Source organism: Siphateles boraxobius, unplaced genomic scaffold (assembly GCF_051911475.1).
Source record: "Siphateles boraxobius isolate OS27281-9 unplaced genomic scaffold, OSU_SipBor_1 17, whole genome shotgun sequence".
NCBI classification, from domain to species: Eukaryota; Metazoa; Chordata; class Actinopteri; order Cypriniformes; family Leuciscidae; genus Siphateles; species Siphateles boraxobius.
The window spans coordinates 3,064,644-3,085,646 of NW_027508777.1; positions in this window are offsets into that span (position 1 = coordinate 3,064,644).

Here is a 21,003-nt window from a genome sequence, read left to right on the forward strand (position 1 = left end):
CAACGAGGAGGGGGCTAGTTGCTTAGCTAGCGAACACGACTACACCAACGACGGAATGGATTGCAACCAGCAAACAAGCCTCGTAGAAGAATTCCCGCCCTTGCCTATAACGCCAAGTAAGCCTCCGCTCCATAAGAAACCAACTTTTACTAGAGAAGCCGGGCTCGGCTCAGACGATGCAGTGCGCTCCTTGGCTGATCTTATTAACAACAGGAGCGACACCCTCGAAAAAATGGTGGAATCTGTTCGCGGCGAAATTAAAGTCTTAAATGCAAAGGTGGTTTACATTGAGAAGAGGGTGCAAAGGAACGAGGATTCTGCTTTGAAAACCATGAACCGGGTTAGTGAGCTGGAACGATACAGCCGCCGGTGGAACCTGCGGCTCCAAGGGCTGACAGAGGACAGGGAGGAGGATGTGCGGGCTCGAGTAACCAGTGTTTGTCAGGCGATTCTACCGGAGGAAAAGGAAAGGCTCCCTGCTGCTATAGACGTCGCGCACCGGGCGGGAAAACTTCGACAAGATCAGACGAAACCTAGAGGTGTTGTCATGAGATTTATCTCTCGAAGATACAGAGATGAAGTTTGGAAAGCAGCAAAAAGCAACTCTTATCTCCAAAACAACGGTCTTCGCTTCTCAGAGGACTTAACCCAAGAGGACAGAGAGAACAGACAAAAACTGTGGCCGCATATAAAGAAAGCTCGGGATGATGGAAAAACGGCCTATTTCATGGGAGGAAAAGGATTCGTGAACGGTTCGGAAATTCATCTGTGATCTGTTAAGCTTAGATCAGAAGGTTATCCTAAGAAGTGCCTAGATCGTGTTCAGGTCATTCCAGGTTGATTACTCTGAATTGTTTTATCTCAGGGTAAAATTTAGTGTTACTTATAAAGCAGGTGAAGTTCCTGCTGGTTCAAAAAAAAAAAAAAAGGGGTATAATGTTTATACGTTTCATACTTCTACGGTTATATGATATAGAACATTATTCTTCTTTTACTTGAATGATGTCAAGGTTATATTATGGTGCTGAGTTATAATGCAAAATATGGTGCCGATCTCGACAGCCCACTGGTACTTATCAACACTAGTAGTATTTAACCAAGGTTCCCTTTCGTCCTGGGAACTCCGACGTGTCGTCGGGGGAGTTCCCTGACGAATTGGGATCACGCTAGGGAGACCAATTGCCTTCGAGTGAATTAAAACGAGCCAATGAAAATTGGCATGCAAGATTTGCATTCCGCGACCCGCCTACCAGCGCGGGTATAAAAGGCGGAAGTAAACATTGCGCAATGCTTTTAGCTTCGGAGCCGACCGATTGTGTCCTCTCTGAGTGAGTGAGCTTTAAGATTGTATTTTTCTTACTGCTACGAGTCTGCTGTTTCGGGAGGGGATCTCTCTGTGTTGGTGAGATGGCGTTTCAGCGACCGCGCGGTTCCTGTCTGCCGGCTGCGTCTATATGCTGTTAATTCAAAAGCTGTTTTCACAGCTGGTAAACGGTTGAGTGCGCACAGCGGGCTTGCAGTTTCCCCGCTGTGTTGCCGCGTTGGGTCCCTGTGTGCTTCAGCACGATAGAGAGAGTACTTTCTTCCTGAAAGAGCAACACGAGTGAAGATCGCGTCCTTTTCAGGATGACGTTTCACTCGTGTGTTTCTGGATGCGATCGTTCCCTGTCCTTATTTGACGGCCACGTTCATTGTTTCACATGCCTAATCCGTGTGTGAGACTACGTTCGTGGGTGGTTCATGTTCTCTCAGGGGTGCATGACCACGTCGGCACGTTGTTCGTCTCCCCTTTCTCGTAGAGGCTTGAGCCGCTCAGCGTGCCGTGTGCCGTCGAGCGCCGGCTGACAGCGCGGGTTGTCACGGCAACCCAGCGCGCGTCATTCGGCGCTCAAGATGCGTGGTCAAGATCAAGACTCGCGTGCCTCTATGAGGTGAGTCCCTTTGCTTATTTCCCGATCTAGTTTCTCTTCTGGTGCACCAGAGGAGGGCTACTTTGGCGAATAACATTGGTGATCTGAGGTTTTCAGTGAGCACGAACCACTCACTCCTCTAGCGCATCGCAAACATGCTGAGACTGTGTTCGTGGGTGGTTTATGCTTTCTTATGAGAGCATGACCACGTCGGCACGTTGTTCGCCTTGCCTGAAGGCTTGAGCGCCCAGCGTGCCGTGTGTCATCGAAGCGATGGCCACGTTCACTATCTTGCATGCCTGGTTGACGGCCACGATCACTGTTTCACATGCCTAATCAGTGTGTTGAGACTGCGTTCGTGGGTGGTTCATGTTCTCTCAGGAGTGCATGACCACGTCGGCGTGCTGCTCGTCTCATCTTTCTCGTAAAGGCTTGAGCCGCTCAGCGTGCCGTGTGCCGTCGAGGCTTTCGGATGGGATTCTGGTCCTTCTCATGAGGGACCAAGCATTTCATTCGGGGCCCCAGGGAGGACAGATGTCGATCGCTACATCGGAGAGAGGGCTGTTATACTCTGAAAATGATGCTGAGTTCCTACTATAATGTCGTGTTCTCATGCTGAAGATTCAGACTTAACAGCCACACTTTCCTGGGCTGTTCTAAAGCGCCTGGATGTGTGTGAAGAATTTTGGCAGTATGGAAGTGTTTTGGTGCCAATATGGCAAGCCAAACATGCCTAAATCTGCAGAAGTTTTTCCTCTCTCACTACCACTGCACGTGCGTAGTTCTAACTCGGGGTTGAGCTGTGCTTAGTGACTGACCGTGATTAGTCACAGCGCTGGCCCTCGGTTAGACGATGTCCACACTGGTGGTCCAGAAGCACCTCAAAACCAGCCCGCTCGGAGTTTGTTTTTCCCAAGGGAAGGGAAGCAACCCTGAGAGGAGCGACCCAGAGTATGTGACGATCTGCTCTTTGGGAGTGCGTGTCATCACCACTCCTTCCCCCGGGGGAGGGCCGGGTGGAGAATTTAGTTTCTGTTCCGCCGCTGGTTATCCAGTAATCAGCGGTACCCAAAGTTTGAGCAGTCCACTTCCTCTGAGTCGTTCACGGGCCCCAGCGCTCAGATGGCAGTGAGGGCTACGGCCTTGTCACTCTCGTCTCTCGCTGGGTGAGGGGAAACCAGGACTCGATGCCCCCGGGCCTCGTCCCTCGTTTCCCCTCACGGTCGAGACTGGCAGTATAATAAGACCAGTTTCCTCCGTCCGAGAGGGTCAGAATGGCAGTGCGTGCCGCCCCCGAGCTGCGTCACTCCCGTTCCCCTCTCCCCAGCTTGCAGATAGCAGTGACGCAGCCTCAGCTGCGTCGCTCCGGTCTGCAGCTGGGCCCGGAGGCGCAGAGACCAGCATACGAGGAGTCAGGGCCTCGTTCCTCGTCTCTCCCCCTCCCCTCGCCACCGGGCAGTCCGCAGCAGAACGCCCACGAGCCTTCTCTGCCGTCTGCCCCTCGGTGGAAGCAGGTTGGTGTCAGGCGCACCCAGACCCCCGCTCTCGGTCGCTACAACGCCACCAGAGCCGGGTCCCTGTCTTCCACCTCGCTGCCCCTCCGCGGGTACGCCGGTGGTTCGGGTGGGTTCATTGGGACGGTATCTGGAAGCCTGGCTAGAAGCGCTTCCGGGTCCGTCCCGATGGCTCATCCGCACCATCCGGTTCGGCTATGCAATTCAGTTTGCACGCCGGCCTCCCAAGTTCAGGGGCGTCCACTTTACCCGTGTGCGGTCGGTGGACGCCCCTGTCTTGCGGAAAGAGATCGATGTCCTGCTGGCGAAGGACGCGATCGAGCCGGTCCCTCCTGCCGAGATGAGGTCCGGGTTTTACAGCCCCTACTTCATTGTACCCAAGAAAGGCGGTGGGTTACGGCCAATCCTGGACCTGCGGGTCTTGAATCGGGCCCTGCACAAACTCCCGTTCAAGATGCTCACGCAGAAGCGCATTTTCGAATGCATCCGTCCCCAGGATTGGTTTGCAGCGATCGACCTGAAGGACGCGTACTTTCACGTCTCGATTCTCCTTCGACACAGACCGTTTCTTCGGTTTGCTTTCGAGGGTCGGGCGTATCAGTACAAAGTCCTACCCTTCGGGCTGTGGTTTTCACAGATGCCTCTGCCACCGGATGGGGGGCCACGTACAACGGGCATGCAGTTTCAGGTCTGTGGACGGGGCCTCAACTGCATTGGCATATCAACTGCCTAGAGTTGCAAGCAGTACGCTTAGCCTTGCGTCGCCTCAAAGGGGTTCGAGGACACAAGCACGTACTGGTCCGTACGGACAGCACTGCGACCGTTGCGTACATCAACCATCAAGGTGGTCTACGCTCCTGTCGTATGTCGCGACTCGCCTCCCACCTCCTCCTATGGAGTCAGAAGCATCTGAGGTCGCTTCGTGCCATTCACATTCCAGGGGAGCTCAACCGTGTGGCAGACGAGCTCTCACGGCTGCCTCCCCTGCCAGGAGAATGGCGACTCCATCCCCAGTCGGTCCAGCTGATTTGGAGTGTCTTCGGAGTCGCACAGGTAGACCTGTTTGCCTCTCCGGACACGACCCATTGCCAGTGGTTTTATTCCCTGTCCGAGGGGACCCTCGGCACGGACGCCCTGGCTCACAGCTGGCCCCGGGACCTGCGCAAGTATGCGTTTCCCCCAGTGAGCCTTCTTGCACAGACTCTGTGCAAGGTCAGGGAGGACGAGCAGCAGGTCCTTCTTGTGGCGCCGTATTGGCCCACCAGGACTTGGTTCACCGAATTCATGCTCCTCGCGACAGTCCCTCCTTGGCCGATTCCTCTGAGGAAGGACCTTCTTTCTCGGAGACGGGGCACTCTATGGCACCCGCGTCCAGACCTCTGGAAACTCCATGTCTGGTCCCTGGACGGGACGCGGAGGTTCTAGGTGGTCTGCCACAGGCAGTGGTAGACACCATCACTTCCGCTAGAGCCCCCTCTACGAGGCGCCTCTATGCGTTGAAGTGGAACCTGTTCGTCGATTGGTGTTTCTCCCGTCAGGAGGACCCCCGAACTTGCCCGATCGGAGTCGTGCTTTCCTTCCTGCAAGATGGGTTGGAGCGAAGGCTGTCTCCCTCCACCCTCAAAGTGTATGTCGCCGCAATAGCCGCGCATCACGATGCACTGGAAGGTAAGTCCTTGGGGAAGCACGACCTGGTCATCAGATTCCTTAAGGGTGCCAGGAGGTTAAATCCACCTCGTGTTTTGCACTCGGTACCCTCTTGGGACCTTGCTCTGGTACTTAGAGCTCTTCAAAGTCCTCCCTTTGAGCCTTTGCTGACGGTAGAGCTTAATATCCTGTCCATTAAGACAGCGCTCCTGTTGGCATTGGCCTCTTTCAAGAGGGTCGGGGATCTGCAGGCTTTTTCGGTCGACGAATCGTGCCTAGAGTTCGGGCCAGGCCTTTCTCACGTTGTGTTGAGACCCCGGCTCGGATATATGCCCAAGGTTCCTACCACTCCCTTCGTGGACCAGGTAGTGAGCCTGCAAGCGCTGCCCCAGGAGGAGCCCTAGCTTTTCTCTGTCCTGTCCGCGCCCTGCGGGTTTATATTGACAGAACACAAGCTTCAGAACCTCAGATCAGCTCTTTGTCTGTTACGGAGGCCGGCAGAAGGGGAAGGCCGTCTCCAAGCAGAGGTTAGCCCACTGGTTAGTGGATGCTATCACCCGAGCATATGAGTCTCTGGTTTTGGACTCATATGGAGTCGACGGTGCTGGTCGTGGCGGACCGCCCGGCGCCAGGTCTGCTACCTCTAGTGAGGAGTTGTTAGTAGACTGGGTGCTCCAGTGATCTCTACTGTGAACCATCATGCCACGTGCAGTTTAGCCGTGTCTTCCCCTTGACGGACTCGTTCGTCATCCCTGTTGAGTTCGCTCCCATTTCCCTTGGATTGGGACCACCTCAGGGACTGCCATATGTTTCACTACCCCATTGGGCTAGTACATATGTGTATTCCTGGTCAGTCAGGCTGGGCCTTCCGCAGCTTTCCCCCTCTCTTGGGGAACGCTTTCCCAGTGTTATCCAATGTCCACTGTGCGGGTCTTGCGGAACAGCAGTGTGGTTCCCGTGCTAGCTCCCGCAACTTATTTCAAGAAACTGCTGCAGGGTAGCTTAGCCGGGCGCTGGAAGGGGCCAGGACCATGGCGCTTTATTAGGGATCCCAATTCGTCAGGGAACTCCCCCGACGACACGTCGGAGTTCCCAGGACGAAAGGGAACGTCTCGGTTACGTATGTAACCCTCGTTCCCTGAGTACAGGGAACGGAGACGTGTCGTCCCTTCGCCATGTCGCTGTACCTTCGCGGAGGACTGGACACTGTTCGGCTCCTCAGCGAAAAGCATTGCGCAATGTTTACTTCCGCCTTTTATACCCGCGCTGGTAGGCGGGTCGCGGAATGCAAATCTTGCATGCCAATTTTCATTGGCTCGTTTTAATTCACTCGAAGGCAATTGGTCTCCCTAGCGTGATCCCAATTCGTCAGGGAACTCCCCCGACGACACGTCTCCGTTCCCTGTACTCAGGGAACGAGGGTTACATACGTAACCGAGACGTTTTTCTAAGGTTAAGTTCTTTATTTTTCATAGTTCTTATTTTTTGTCCTTATTAATGTTGTCAATTGTCTCACTAAATGCCAGGGGTCTTCGTAATAGTGTTAAGAGAAAAGCGTTATTTTTGTTCGCAAAACAATTCAAATCAGACTTTACCTATTTTCAAGAATCTCACTCTAATGAGGACGATTCTAACTTTTGGAGGTCTCAATGGGGAAATACTATATGGCTCTCCCACGGAACAGAGCGGTCAGCTGGGGTAGCCTCTTTAAATAACAGGTTTAATGGAAATGTCTTGACCACACAATGTGACCCAGACGGTCACTTTATTTGCCAAATTATTGAACACAATGACTCAACCTACTTAGTTTCTAATATTTATGGGTACAATACCAAGAAAGAAAATGTGAACCTTTTGTTGTCAATTGAAAACATTTTTACAGGTTGGTTGATTAGATTCCCAAATGCGTTTATATTGTTAGGAGGTGATTTTAATATTATTCTAGACGGGTCTATAGATAAAAGTCCACCTTCTCAGCATAACAGTTCAGACTCATACTTGACTGACTTTATAAGAAGATTTAAACTGATAGATATATGGAGAGAGAAGAATCCTAATAGCAGATTGTATACCTGGAGCAATAAATCAGGCTCTAGGCAATCACGACTGGACTATTGGCTTATATCTGACAGTTTAAACAAGGATTATGTTGATGTTAGCATCTGCCCTACTCCCTTAACTGATCATAAAGCCATATGCATATCCCTTAATATCTCAGCTGGTTCTACACTTGCCAGACGCTCAAGCTATTGGAAGCTCAACTGTTCTGCTCTGCAAAATGAGGTAGTCCAATATAAGATTAAGGATATGATTTCACTTTATTGGTCTAAAGCAAACAAAGAAAACTGTTTTGGGCTCAACTGGGACCTGCTCAAATATGAGATAGGAAAATATTTAAGAAAGTTTGGTGCTGAAACAGTCAAAGCCAGGAAAGCGGAGGAATTAAAGATTGTCTCTAATATAACAAAATTATCCTGTAGAGAATTTGACTCCCTAACAAAGGAGGAAAAAGAAGGGTTATCTTACTCACAAATCAAACTTGATGAAATGTATCGGCAAAAAGCAAAGGGTGCCTTTATCAGGTCTCGCTCTAAGTGGTTAGAAGAAGGTGAACAAAACTCTTGTTATTTCTTTAGTCTAGAGAAATATCGTTCCACCAACAACAGTATCAGTAAGTTGAATATTAATGGAGCCATTACTGAAGATCATCGTAAAATATCAGAGTTTTGTTCAAAATTTTATAAAGACTTGTATAGCTCTCAATTTAGCTCAACTGCGTCTGATAATTTTTTTAACTCCCTTTCAGTGAAGATGATAAGCGAAATGGATAGAGAGCACTGTGACATGCCTATATCACTTGAAGAAGTACAGCAAGCTATAAACCAATTAAAAAATAACAAATCGCCGGGGTGTGAAGGGCTACCCTCAGAATTTTATAGATCTTTTATCGCTGAACTGTCCCCTTTTTTATTGAAAGTCTTCGTAGAATCCGTTGAAAACGAATGCCTCCCCACCTCTCTGACCCAGGGAATAACAGTCCTAATTCCTAAACCAAACAAGGACAAATTATTTTTAGATAATTGGCGCCCAATTTGTTTACTTAACAACGATTATAAAATCTTAGCTCTCTTATTGGCTAGAAGATTACGGTCTGTTCTGGACTCCATCATAGACAAAACACAATCAGGCTTCATGAACAAAAGGCATATAGGAAATAACATTAGGCTCATTTTAGATATTTTAGATTACCCAGAAATGGTAGAGGAGGGTGGGCTCATGCTGTTTGTAGATTTTTACAAAGCATTTGACACCGTTGAACATCCATTCATTTTACAGTCCCTTAAAAAATTCGGTTTTGGTGAGTTTTTTTCCTCAGCTATTATAAGTCTATATAACAATAGTAATAGTTCAATTAGACTAACAGGTGGTATGTCTCCTAGGTTCAATGTCTCTAGAGGCATCCGTCAAGGGTGCCCGGCTTCGCCTTACCTCTTCCTATTGGTAGCCCAGCTTTTGTCTGATCATATTAAATCAAGTGAGATAAACGGCGTCAATATATTAGATAGAGAGCTTATTATATCTCAACTGGCGGACGATACCACTCTCTTTCTTAGAGATGAACATCAAGTTTCTGTTGCAATAAATACCATAGAAAAATTTTCCATGGCCTCTGGCTTAAGGCTGAATATCAATAAGTGTGAAATCATGTCTATTAAGGACTGCATGAAATCTTCCATTTGTAGTATCCCAGTCAAAAGTGAACTTGTTCACTTAGGTATCACAATTACCAAGGACCAACAAAAAAGGACTTTATTGAACTTCAACCCTATTATTCAAAGAACCAGAAAAAAGCTGAACCAGTGGCTGTTACGGGATCTCTCCCTCAGAGGCAGAATCCTACTGTCTAAGGCAGAAGGTTTATCACGGTTAACATATCCAGCTCTATCTCTGTATGTGGACAAAAAACATATTACTGAGATTGACAAGCTTCTTTTTAACTTCTTATGGAAAAATAGAACTCATCATGTGAAGAAGTCTGTTCTAACAAATGACTATGAAAAGGGTGGATTAAACTTTATCGATTTTTGTACTCTTAATAATACTTTTAAAGTAAATTGGTTGAAACATTTCTTTAAAAACCCTAATTCTATTTGGAATGTCATACCAAGTCATATACTGTCAAAACTGGGTGGGATGAGCTATTTCTTAACCTGTAATTATAATATTGATAAAGTCCCGATAAAAATGTCAGCCTTTCACCGCCAGGCCTTCCTTTCATGGTCTCTTATTTTCAAACATAACTTTTCACCCAACAAATATTACATATGGAACAACAAAGACATATTGTTTAAACACAAATCTTTATTTATTGATTACTGGTTTAATAATAATATTATTTTTGTTGACCAATTATTTAACAGGGATGGTTGTCTTTACTCTTATAATGAGTTTCTAGAAGAATACAAAATTCCTGTGTCTCCTGGAGATTATGCCAAAGTCTTTGGAGCAATTCCTTCTGGTGTTTGCATGTTATATAGAGCTCAACCAAGATTGGACACACAACAACTAACTTTGTTATCGCTGACTGACACTTCAGTTGGTAAGATTTGTTTTTCTTGTAACAATGGTAAGAACAATAAACTAATTAGATCCCTGTTCAAAACAGATATTATCACAGTCCCATATGTGGTTCCATACTGGAATAAATTTGTGCAAAACATTGACTGGAAGAAGGTCTGGCTCTTACCCAACCGATATTTGCTGACCGACAAAATTAGAGAAATATCATTTAAAATAATTCATAAGTTTTACCCGTCTAATGATCATATTGTTAAAAAATTTAAAAAAGACATTGATGTAATGTGCTCTTTCTGCTCAATGAGTATTGAAACAGTTACCCATTTGTTTTGGCACTGCCCTTTTGTCCAAAGTTTCTGGTCTGATATTTGTAATTTTATTGCAGAAAAAATTGAGAAAGATTTCAAGTTGTTTTGGAAGGATGTTCTTTTTGGCCTTTATGACCTCAACAGAACTAAGACTAGGCCTAATGAAACTTTCATTATAAATCTCATTATTCTCTTGGCAAAATTTTACATTCATAAATGTAAGTTTGCGCATTCCAAAACATCTTTTATTGCTTTTAACAATGAGGTCAAGCAATATGTCAAAACGATTAAGTATTCTCTTAATCAAAAAGCAACAAAAACTGTGAATGTATGTAAACAATTTGATATCTTTTTGTAAATCCGTAGGCCTACTTCCCCTGGCAAAATGAGATGATGTGTGTCTTTTGTTTATGTTTTGTTTATGTTAAAACACCCGCTGAAAACTGCACAATGTATTATTTCTATAATGGAGATGAACGTTCCTGTAAACTGTGCAATTGTTGAATAAAAAAAATTAAATAAAAAAAAAAACTCTATTAATTACCTCTTCTACTTACCGAGTAGAAAATCGCAATGGACCTTGGGATCGACCCATACGGTGACGTCAGCGTTATTAATTAGAAGATTTAATAATAATAAAAAATACAAATGAAACTGATTAATTGAACACAATCGTAGCATAAGATATATATTTATTAAAATCAGCAAACCTCCGATAAAAATACGTTATGGAGCATGCTGAAAGCAGTCAGCTTACCTATGACAAGAAAATGCTTTAACTGCTTATATTAACGTTAACGTTACTTGCACGCGCCTTGGAACGTTGTTAAACTCACCTTAATGCCGTTTTACCTGCAGTTGAACGTTGGTTAGGTCAAACTCACCTCTGATTTAAGGTTTACCTGCAGTTGAGTGTTGTTAAACTCACCGCTGAATGCGGTTGGACATCGTGTGCGTTGTTAAACTCACCGTTGATGAACGCGCTACACCTTTGCGCAGAGGGCACTTTGTAATCAGATTACGAGGATTTTTTATACATCAAAAACCCAGTTGGAGGGCCAGATAAAAATGATCTATTGGCAGCCATTTGACTCGCCCTGAATATATAATGAAATATTTTTTTTTGGGGTCCTGCTGACCCGAGACGTCAAATTTCAACGCTGCAGGGTTCCAGAAAGAATCGTGCTGTTGCACGATTCACGAAAGATGCATCCAATTGGAATGCATTAGTTTAAAAAACGTGCTGGAGTTACGAAAATAACGGCAGAAAGAATCGTGCTGTGGCACGAAAGATGCACCCAATTGAAATGCATTAGTTAAAAAAACGTGCTGGAGTTACGAAAATAAGTAAATTAACGTGGCCCTGCCACGAATAAATAGATTAAATTACGTGACCACATCACGAACTGCTGTGAGACTGGGTTGAACTATTGTAGCATAGCTTGGTGGCAAGCTACCAAGCAGTGTTACAATCTGATCCTATTCTTCGATCCACGCACCTATTGCCCCCAGCTTGTCAGTTAATTCCTTCATTCGTTTCAAATGTTCAGTTACATTTTCTCCTTCTTTCATTTCACATCTAAAGTATTTTTTCTTCAGAAACAGCTTGTTTGCTAGAGTGTATCTTTTAAAATGTCCTTTTAGTGTGTCCCAAGCTTCCTTAGTGGTCTTACAGCTTGTTATCAGATACAACTGAGGCGTACTTACATTCAGCACCAACACAGAAAATGCTTTTTCCTTTCGTTTTTCAAATTCTGCTCTTGCCTGTGCATTTGCTCCTTCTGCCACGTTGTCAGTCTCCATTACCATGCCCCAAAAACCTTTAGCTTTCGGAAAATGTTCCATTTGAAATTTCCACGTTTCCCAGTTCTCTGGCCCACTCAATTTTTCAATAAACAGTTTATCCTCCACGGTGAATACCAGAACACTGTCTATCCCACACACGCACAAAAAAAACTCTTCTTTTTCTTTAGCGAAGATCTGGGCCCATAACCTGTTGTAGTTTCACGTGCTTTTTTATTACTGACAACGATAGAGAAAAAACAGAACTGTGGTGACTCACTTAATACAACAGTGACACCTATTGGCAAATTACTATATTACAACACTCCCATCTGTCTCTCTCTCTCCCTCTCTCTCGTCCCCTTAGCTCCCCAAACCTGTCCCCCTTCCCAGGTCTCGCGGGGGGCTGATGCCCCGGCCAGCGCCGAGGTGGAGAACGGGGCCTCCGTCCCAGCAGCCAGGGGCCCACCCAGGGGGCCCGCAGCGGTCGACCACTCCGCCCCGGTTCCTGCAGCCCTGCGCTCTCCACACCAATCCCTTGACCCGCTTCCCGCCACTAGGGCGGCGGGGAGGCCTGGGCCGGCCTGTTGGCGCTGCGGGGACCCAGGACACTTTATTGACCGGTGTCCGGTGATGGAGGTGGGGACACTCATCCGGGTCCCCGACGTGCCACAGGCTGCCCCCGGTCAAGCTGGCCTGTACCAGATACCAGTGAGTATCAAGGGGGTACTTATCAGGCTTTGGTGGATTCAGGCTGCAACCAAACCTCCATTCATCAAAGCCTGATTCAACCCGGGGCATTGGATAACAGCCGCATGGTTAAGGTGCGGTGTGTGCACAGGGTGGTGGTGAGTTATCCTTTAATGCCTGTGGTAATTCAATTTAGGGGACAAAAGCATAGCTTAGAGTTAGCAGTTAACCAGCACCTCCGGCATCCGCTAATTCTGGGGACGAATTGGCCTGCTTTTGGGAAATTATTGGGGTCTTTATGTCCGGATGCCTCTTGGAAAAAGAAAAACAAGGGAAAGACAGCGGTTGTTCAGGTGGGAGATGCTGAGCCGAGACCTCTGGCTTCTGCTGCAGGGGAACGGAGTGCTCTGGAGAGAACTATCCTCACCGAGCGCGATGATTTTCCCCTGGAACAGTCCCAGGACGAGACGTTAAAACGTGCGTTTGACCAGGTCTGTTCTATCGACGGCCAGCTACTCCACCCAGACCAACCGCTCTCTTATCCCTATTTTGCTATTTTGAAAGATAGGTTGTATCGGGTGACCCAAGACACCCAGTCAAAAGAAGATACAACACAGTTGTTAGTTCCTAAGAGCCGCCGGGAAATGCTTTTTCAGGCGGCTCACTGTAATCAAATGGCCGGGCATTTAGGTCAAACGGCGACACTAAACCGGCTCATGGCCCGATTCTTTTGGCCGGGCATTCACGAGAACGTGCGCAGGTGGTGCGCGTCTTGTCGCGAAAGTCAGTTGGTGAACCCACCGGCCAACCCAAAAGCACCGTTGTGCCCCCTTCCATTAATGCAGTTCCCCTTTCGAACGAATTGGTATGGACCTCATCCGCCCATTAGAACGGTCAGCACGTGGGCACCGCTTTGCGTTAGTCCTGGTGGATTACGCAACGCGGTACCCTGAAGCAGTCCCGCTCCGTAACATTTCTGCCAAAAGTGTTGGAAGCGCGCTCTTCTCGTTAATCTCCCGGGTGGGAATCCCTAAAGAGATTTATGTCACAAACTATTCGCGAACTCTATGAATTATTGGGCGTTAAATCGATTCGCACTAGCGTCTACCACCCACAGACAGACGGGTTAGTGGAACGATTTAACCGCACTTTGAAGTCCATGATTCGGAAGTTCGTTCACGAGGACGCCAAAAATTGGGATAAGTGGCTAGAACCCCTCTTGTTCGCTGTACGCAAGGTCCCCCAAGCCTCCACGGGGTTTTCCCCCTTCGAGCTTCTCTATGGGCGTCAGCCCCGCGGGGTGTTAGACGTTCTTAGAGAAACTTGGGAGGACGGACCGTCCGCTAGTAAGAACGAAATTCAGTATGTCTTGGACCTGAGAACAAAACTCCACACTTTGGGGCGGCTATCAATGGAGAATTTGTTACAGGCCCAGGACAGACAGAGTCAGCTGTACAACAGGAGGGCTAGACTTCGTCAATTTGCACCGGGAGATAAAGTGCTTGTATTACTCCCTACTTCCAGCTCTAAATTACTTGCAAAGTGGCAAGGACCTTTTGAGGTCACACGCGGGTTAGCGATCTCAATTATGAAGTAGTTCGAACAGATAGGGGCGGAGCACATCAAATTTATCACCTCAACCTCCTCAAAAAGTGGGTTGAGGCAGAGTCAGTGATGCTGGCGACGGTAGTGAGTGGGAAGGAGGATCTCGGACCAGAAGCGAACACAAAACCACAATCTCTCGCGCTGGCTCTTGGTGGAGATCACCTCTCGCCCTCCCAGCTCACTGACATTAAAAATTTACAAGCTGAATTTGCTGATGTGTTTTCTCCCCTACCTGGTCGAACGGACCTCATTCAGCACCACATTGAGACGGAACCGGGTGTGGTGGTGCGCTGCTGCCCGTATCGTTTACCTGAGCACAAAAAAAGGTAGTTCAGGATGAATTAGAGGCTATGCTGGATATGGGGGTAATAGAAAAGTCCAACAGTGACTGGGCGAGCCCGATAGTTTTAGTTCCTAAAACCGACGGCTCGGTCCGTTTCTGTGTGGACTATAGAAAGGTGAACGCAGTGTCTAAGTTTGATGCTTATCCAATGCCGAGGGTTGACGAATTGCTTGATCGGCTGGGTACTGCTCGTTTTTATTCGACACTGGATTTAAAGGGCTATTGGCAGATCCCCTTGTCTCCTATGTCCAAGGAAAAGTCAGCTTTCACAACGCCGTTCGGATTACACCAATTTGTCACCTTTCCTTTCGGCTTGTTCGGGGCTCCTGCGACTTTTCAGCGTCTGATGGACAAAATTCTCCGGCCGCATGCTGCATATGCCGCTGCCTACTTGGATGAGATTATCATCTATAGTAACGACTGGCAGCGTCATATGCAGCATTTGCGTGCTGTCCTGAAGACGCTGAGAAGGGCTGGGCTCACGGCCAACCCGAAGAAGTGTGCGATTGGGCGTGTGGAAGTAAGGTATCTGGGCTTCCACTTGGGTCACGGACAGGTGCATCCCCAAATTGATAAGACGGCAGCGGTTGCGACCTGTCCGAGGCCTAAGACCAAAAAGGAGGTTAGACGGGTTATTACAGGAGGTTTGTGCATAATTATTCGGACCTCGCTAGCCCGATGACTGATCTAACTAAAAAGGAGGCACCAGATACGGTCCAGTGGACGGAGCAGTGTCAGCAGGCGTTCACCCAGATAAAGGCTGCTCTGTGTGGCGGGCCGCTTTTACATGCTCCTGACTTCTCTCTCCCTTTCATCCTACAGACGGACGCATCGGACAGGGGGCTGGGCGCAGTCCTGTCCCAGGAGGTGGAGGGTGAAGAGCGGCCGGTGCTGTACATCAGTCGAAAGCTTTCTAAGAGAGAGACGATGTACAGCACCATTCTGAAAGAGTGTTTGGCCATCAGGCGGATCACCCGTTGGTATCTTGCTTTACAGGGGGGGGGGGGCTACAGGCCAGACGGCTCCCCGGCCTGAGTCGGGCGGTGGGGGTATGTGGCGAGGGGGGCATTGTCTCGCGAAGTCTGTAGTGAGAGACAAGTCAACGAGCTGTGCGGTGAGTAAGTAGGTCAAGTGCAGATGATGAACACCTGTGTCTGATTGCAGTGATTGGTGTGGAGACCGCATATAAGCTGCCAGGAATGAGAGAGCAGGGAGAGAGAAGGACTGGGGACTCGTACCAAACACTCACGACCTGCTGGCTGACAATGGGCTGAGTTACACATCGGAAAGAGTTTTTATAAATGGACTGAGTTACACATCGGGAAGAGTGGTCGTTTGACTGAACCTTGAGAGCTGGAGACATACAGCGAGAGCTGGTACAGTGGGCAGAGTGTTTCTTATTTATGTGCTGTACTGGAACACTACGGTGAAGGCGCACGAGCGCACCTTTTGTTTGTTCTTTTTTTCTGAATAAAGTACGAGTCCCAAGTTCGCCGACCTGTCTTCTTCTTCCTTCACCCACACACACGCTAAGATTGACTACAATTATAAAAAAACGGAATGAGTTTTAGTTCTTGAATGCATTGCAATGCAACATTGTGCATATTACTTTTTTAATATTATTCTTCCATGCAAAATGCTTGTGCAATGCAACAGCACACTGTTGCAATAGAATGAAAAGCATTAGTTCTTGAATGCATTGCAATGCAACAAAGTGCATATTACTTTTAAAATGTTATTCTTCCATGCAAAACACTTGTGCAATGCAACAGCACGCTGTTGCAATGGAATGAAACGCATTAGTTCTTGAATGAATTGCAATGAAACAAAGTGCATATTACTTTTAAAATGTTATTCTTCCATGCAAAACGCTTGTGCAATGCAACTGTTGCAATGGAGTGAAAAGCATTAGTTCTTGAATGCATTGCAATGCAACAAAGTGCATATTACTTTTAAAATGTTATTCTTCCATGCAAAACGCTGTTGCAATGGAATGAAACGCATTAGTTCTTGAATGCATTGCAATGCAACAAAGTGCATATCGCTTATATGTTATTCTAACGCTTTTTCATATGTGCAATGCAAAAGCAGTTTTTAAGCGTTAGTTCGTTCATTGCACAAAAGAAATGAGTTAGTCCTTTTATGCAATGGAATGAAACAACAAAAAGTTATTAAAACAGCAGATTGCATTGCCCATCTCTTTAATGCACTACAAAATGAGTTACTTCTTGAATGCATTGCAATTCAACAAAGTGCATATTGCTTATATGTTTTTCTAAAGGGTCCTCAAAAGTATAGCTTTCTGTCCTTACAGACTCTTTCTGATGTTAAGTATCGTTTACTACCACTACCATATCGGACCTTTTGAACTTTTTTCTTGTCAAAGGGTCCTCAAAAGTCCCATATGGACTACTGTCTGGTGGACTTGATCTAAATTTTTAACATCAGAAAGAGTCTATAACGACATCATAGATCTTTTAGACCTTCTGGTGACCCTCTGACCAGAATTTTTTTTCAAAAAGTCCCATTTGGACTACTGTCTGGCGGACTTGATATGACTTTTTTACATCAGAAAGAGTCAATAAGGACATCATGGATCTTTTAAACCTTCTGGGGACCCTCTGACTAGAAAAAAAGTTCAAAAGGTCCCATATGGACTACTGTCTGGCGGACTTGACGAATTTTTAAAATCAGAAAGAGTCTATGAGGACATCATGTAGCTTTTAGACATTCTGAGGACCCTCTGAGCAGAAAAACAGCGGTCAAGTCTGTGGAGTCGACAAGAGCGCGCAAGTAGATTTTTTCTTAATATCCAGTTCTCCTGTTGTTTCAGTTTAGTATTTATCTCAAGCTAGGGCTATTTTTGATTCGGTGGTTATTTTAATTTTTTAACTTCTCACAAATCTGTAATTTAAGTAGACGCGTTGCTACTTTTTATAAGAGCCGCGTCTGGATATTATTGCAGTTTAAATTGCAAAGCACTTAAGTGAGTCACTGGCCAACAGCTAGTTTCGATCTCTGACATTTTCGGATTATTCGAGGGTGCTGTGTTAATTGCTGGTCCGAGGCAGCCACTGTAAACAGATATAAACTCGTGGAGATTCAGGACAAGGCCAGGACAGCGCTCAAGTCTGTGGAGTCGACAAGAGCGCGCAAGTAGATTTTTTCTTAGATTTTTTCTTAATATCCAGTTCTCCTGTTGTTTCAGTTTAGTATTTATCTCAAGCTAGGGCTATTTTCGATTCTGTGGTTATTTAAATTTTTTACCTTCTCACAAATATGTATTTTAAGTAGACGCGTTGCTACTTTTTATAAGAGCCGCGTCTGGATATTATTGCAGTTTAAATTGCATAGCACTTAAGTGAGTCACTGGCCAACAGCTAGTTTCGATCTCTGACCTTTTCGGATTATTCGAGGGTGCTGTGTTAATTGCTGGTCTGAGGCAGCCACTGTAAACAGATATAAACTCGTGGAGATTCAGGACAAGGCCAGGAAAGCGGTCAAGTCTGTGGAGTCGACAAGAGCGCGCAAGTAGATTTTTTCTTAATATCCAGTTCTCCTGTTGTTTCAGATTAGTATTTATCTCAAGCAAGGGCTATTTTCGATTATTCTGTGGTTATTTTAATTTTTTACCTTCTCACCAATCTGTATTTTAAGTAGACGCATTGCTACTTTTTATAAGAGCCGCGTCTGGATATTATTTCAGTTTAAATTGCATAGCACTTAAGTGAGTCACTGGCCAACAGCTAGTTTCGATCTCTGACATTTTCGGATTATTCGAGGGTGCTGTGTTAATTGCTGGTCCGAGGCAGCCACTGTAAACAGATATAAACTCGTGGAGATTCAGGACAAGGCCAGGACAGCGGTCAAGTCTGTGGAGTCGACAAGAGCGCGCAAGTAGATTTTTTCTTAATATCCAGTTCTCCTGTTGTTTCAGGTTAGTATTTATCTCAAGCAAGGGCTATTTTCGATTCTGTGGTTATTTTAATTTTTTACCTTCTCACCAATCTGTAGTTTAAGTAGACGCGTTGCTACTTTTTATAAGAGCCGCGTCTGGATATTATTGCAGTTTAAATTGCATAGCACTTAAGTGAGTCACTGGCCAACAGCTAGTTTCGATCTCTGACATTTTCGGATTATTCGAGGGTGCTGTGTTAATTGCTGGTCCGAGGCAGCCACTGTAAACAGATATAAACTCGTGGAGATTCAGGACAAGGCCAGGACAGCGGTCAAGTCTGTGGAGTCGACAAGAGCGCGCAAGTAGATTTTTTCTTAATATCCAGTTCTCCTGTTGTTTCAGGTTAGTATTTATCTCAAGCTAGGGCTATTTTCGATTCTGTGGTTATTTTAATTTTTTACCTTCTCACCAATCTGTATTTTAAGTAGACGCGTTGCTACTTTTTATAAGAGCCGCGTCTGGATATTATTGCAGTTTAAATTGCATAGCACTTAAGTGAGTCACTGGCCAACAGCTAGTTTCGATCTCTGACATTTTCGGATTATTCGAGGGTGCTGTGTTAATTGCTGGTCCGAGGCAGCCACTGTAAACAGATATAAACTCGTGGAGATTCAGGACAAGGCCAGGACAGCGGTCAAGTCTGTGGAGTCGACAAGAGCGCGCAAGTAGATTTTTTCTTAGATTTTTTCTTAAATCCAGTTCTCCTGTTGTTTCAGGTTAGTATTTATCTCAAGCTAGGGCTATTTTCGATTCTGTGGTTATTTTAATTTTTTACCTTCTCACCAATCTGTATTTTAAGTAGATGCGTTGCTACTTTTTATAAGAGCCGCATCTGGATATTATTGCAGTTTAAATTGCATAGCACTTAAGTGAGTCACTGGCCAACAGCTAGTTTCGATCTCTGACATTTTCGGATTATTCGAGGGTGCTGTGTTAATTGCTGGTCCGAGGCAGCCACTGTAAACAGATATAAACTCGCGGAGATTCAGGACAAGGCCAGGACAGCGGTCATGTCTGTGGAGTCGACAAGAGCGCGAGTAGTATTACCATTCACCTTATGTCAAAATGATTTATGACCCTATGATTGACAGGTGGGCGGGGCTAACCTTTGGGGAGGGTGTTCCGGAGGTCCTTTGATGTAGGGATTAACCTTTGATCTTCCGGAGGATTTTCCGGAGGTCCTTTAATGTAGGGATTAACCTTTGACCTATCGATCGATCAAGTTGACAGTTGTCTTTGCCCTATTGACCTTTGTATGATATATCAAGTTGCCAGTTGTCTTTGCCCCATTGATATTGGCCTATTGACCCCGGGGGGGAAATAACTTCTTGCTGTGGGAAATCCCCTCCATGCCAGCCGTGTCGGGGTTAGTGAGAAAATAATTTTTCTAATGTCGCATATAGATTAGAATAAAACATGGGGGTGTCCAAAAAGTAAAATCATCTTACCGTTTCACTATGGTGAAAAAAAGTTCCTCCGAGTGATTCTCTCCTTTTGCATCTGACAGTCTCCGCACTGTGTGTGTGCGTCTGTCTGTGAGTGTGTGCGTGACATCCGATATCCTGGCATTCCTGAGCACGCTATATAAATGGGGACTGTGTGTTGTAGCCAGACCAGAAAGAGAACCATGAGCTACATGAGCATGGATGGCTCATCCTCCCCTAAAACCCCAGAGATGGCGCTGACCAGCAAGATGATGGAAAGTCTGACTATGGCACCGAGAAAGGCCATTGGACACGTCCGTTTGACAAACTTTCTCCATGAAACTTCGGAATGGACTCAAGCTGAATATATGATGTGTAGTAACCGTGTATTCGGGTACAAATTTCATAGACCCTCACGTATTGTTATACTCTACACCGCCGACGGCGTGGGTGAGTTTCAGCCTGGGGAAGATCCGTGTGTTGTATTTCCTGAAAAAGACTGGACTCTATTTTACACGTTTGTCTGGAAGGATCTGCACGACATCGGCGAAGAGCCTTTGTACACTGCCGAGTGGGACGGTGTGTAAGCCCAAACACCCGGTACCGTGTGGTAGGTGACCATACTAAAAAGAAGCCGAATGATTCTGTCTACATATTCTGCTGTAAAGACAAGACAAAGCTCGACAGCACTCGATCAGGAGTTATCCGGCCTAACGAGCATCACGATCTGTACGAAATGCAATTTGTGTTCAATTGGTGCGATCTGAATCTGCTGACTAGTGTTTTTTCAGCCATCAACAAAATGTTCAAATGGTGTGACCTGCACGACGGATACAACAAAATCAAAGTGCAGCTGTTCCACCCCGAGAGATGCGCGCGCAGCAGTTCGTTTACTAAGCCATCCACGGCCATTCACTACAGTCATCCTAAAGCTCGCCTGTCAGACCCTCCCAAGCGTCTTTATAAACCGTGGTTAAAAGTCTAGAACGTTCCGCCCTCTTCTACAACCTCATAAATTCCAGCGACCAGACCCTCCCGAGCAAACACATATAAACCATGGCTGAAGACGGAGGTCCAGAACCCACACACGTGTGCAGCTGCGGTATCTCTTTCGGCAGCATTCTCGACCCTGACAATAGCGTGATCGACCATATTCTGACCGACGACGCCGGACCATCGGGTCTCCACAAAGACTGGGCCCCGGCCAAAACTACCAGACGTCGCATAGCCTTGGCACCGTGCTT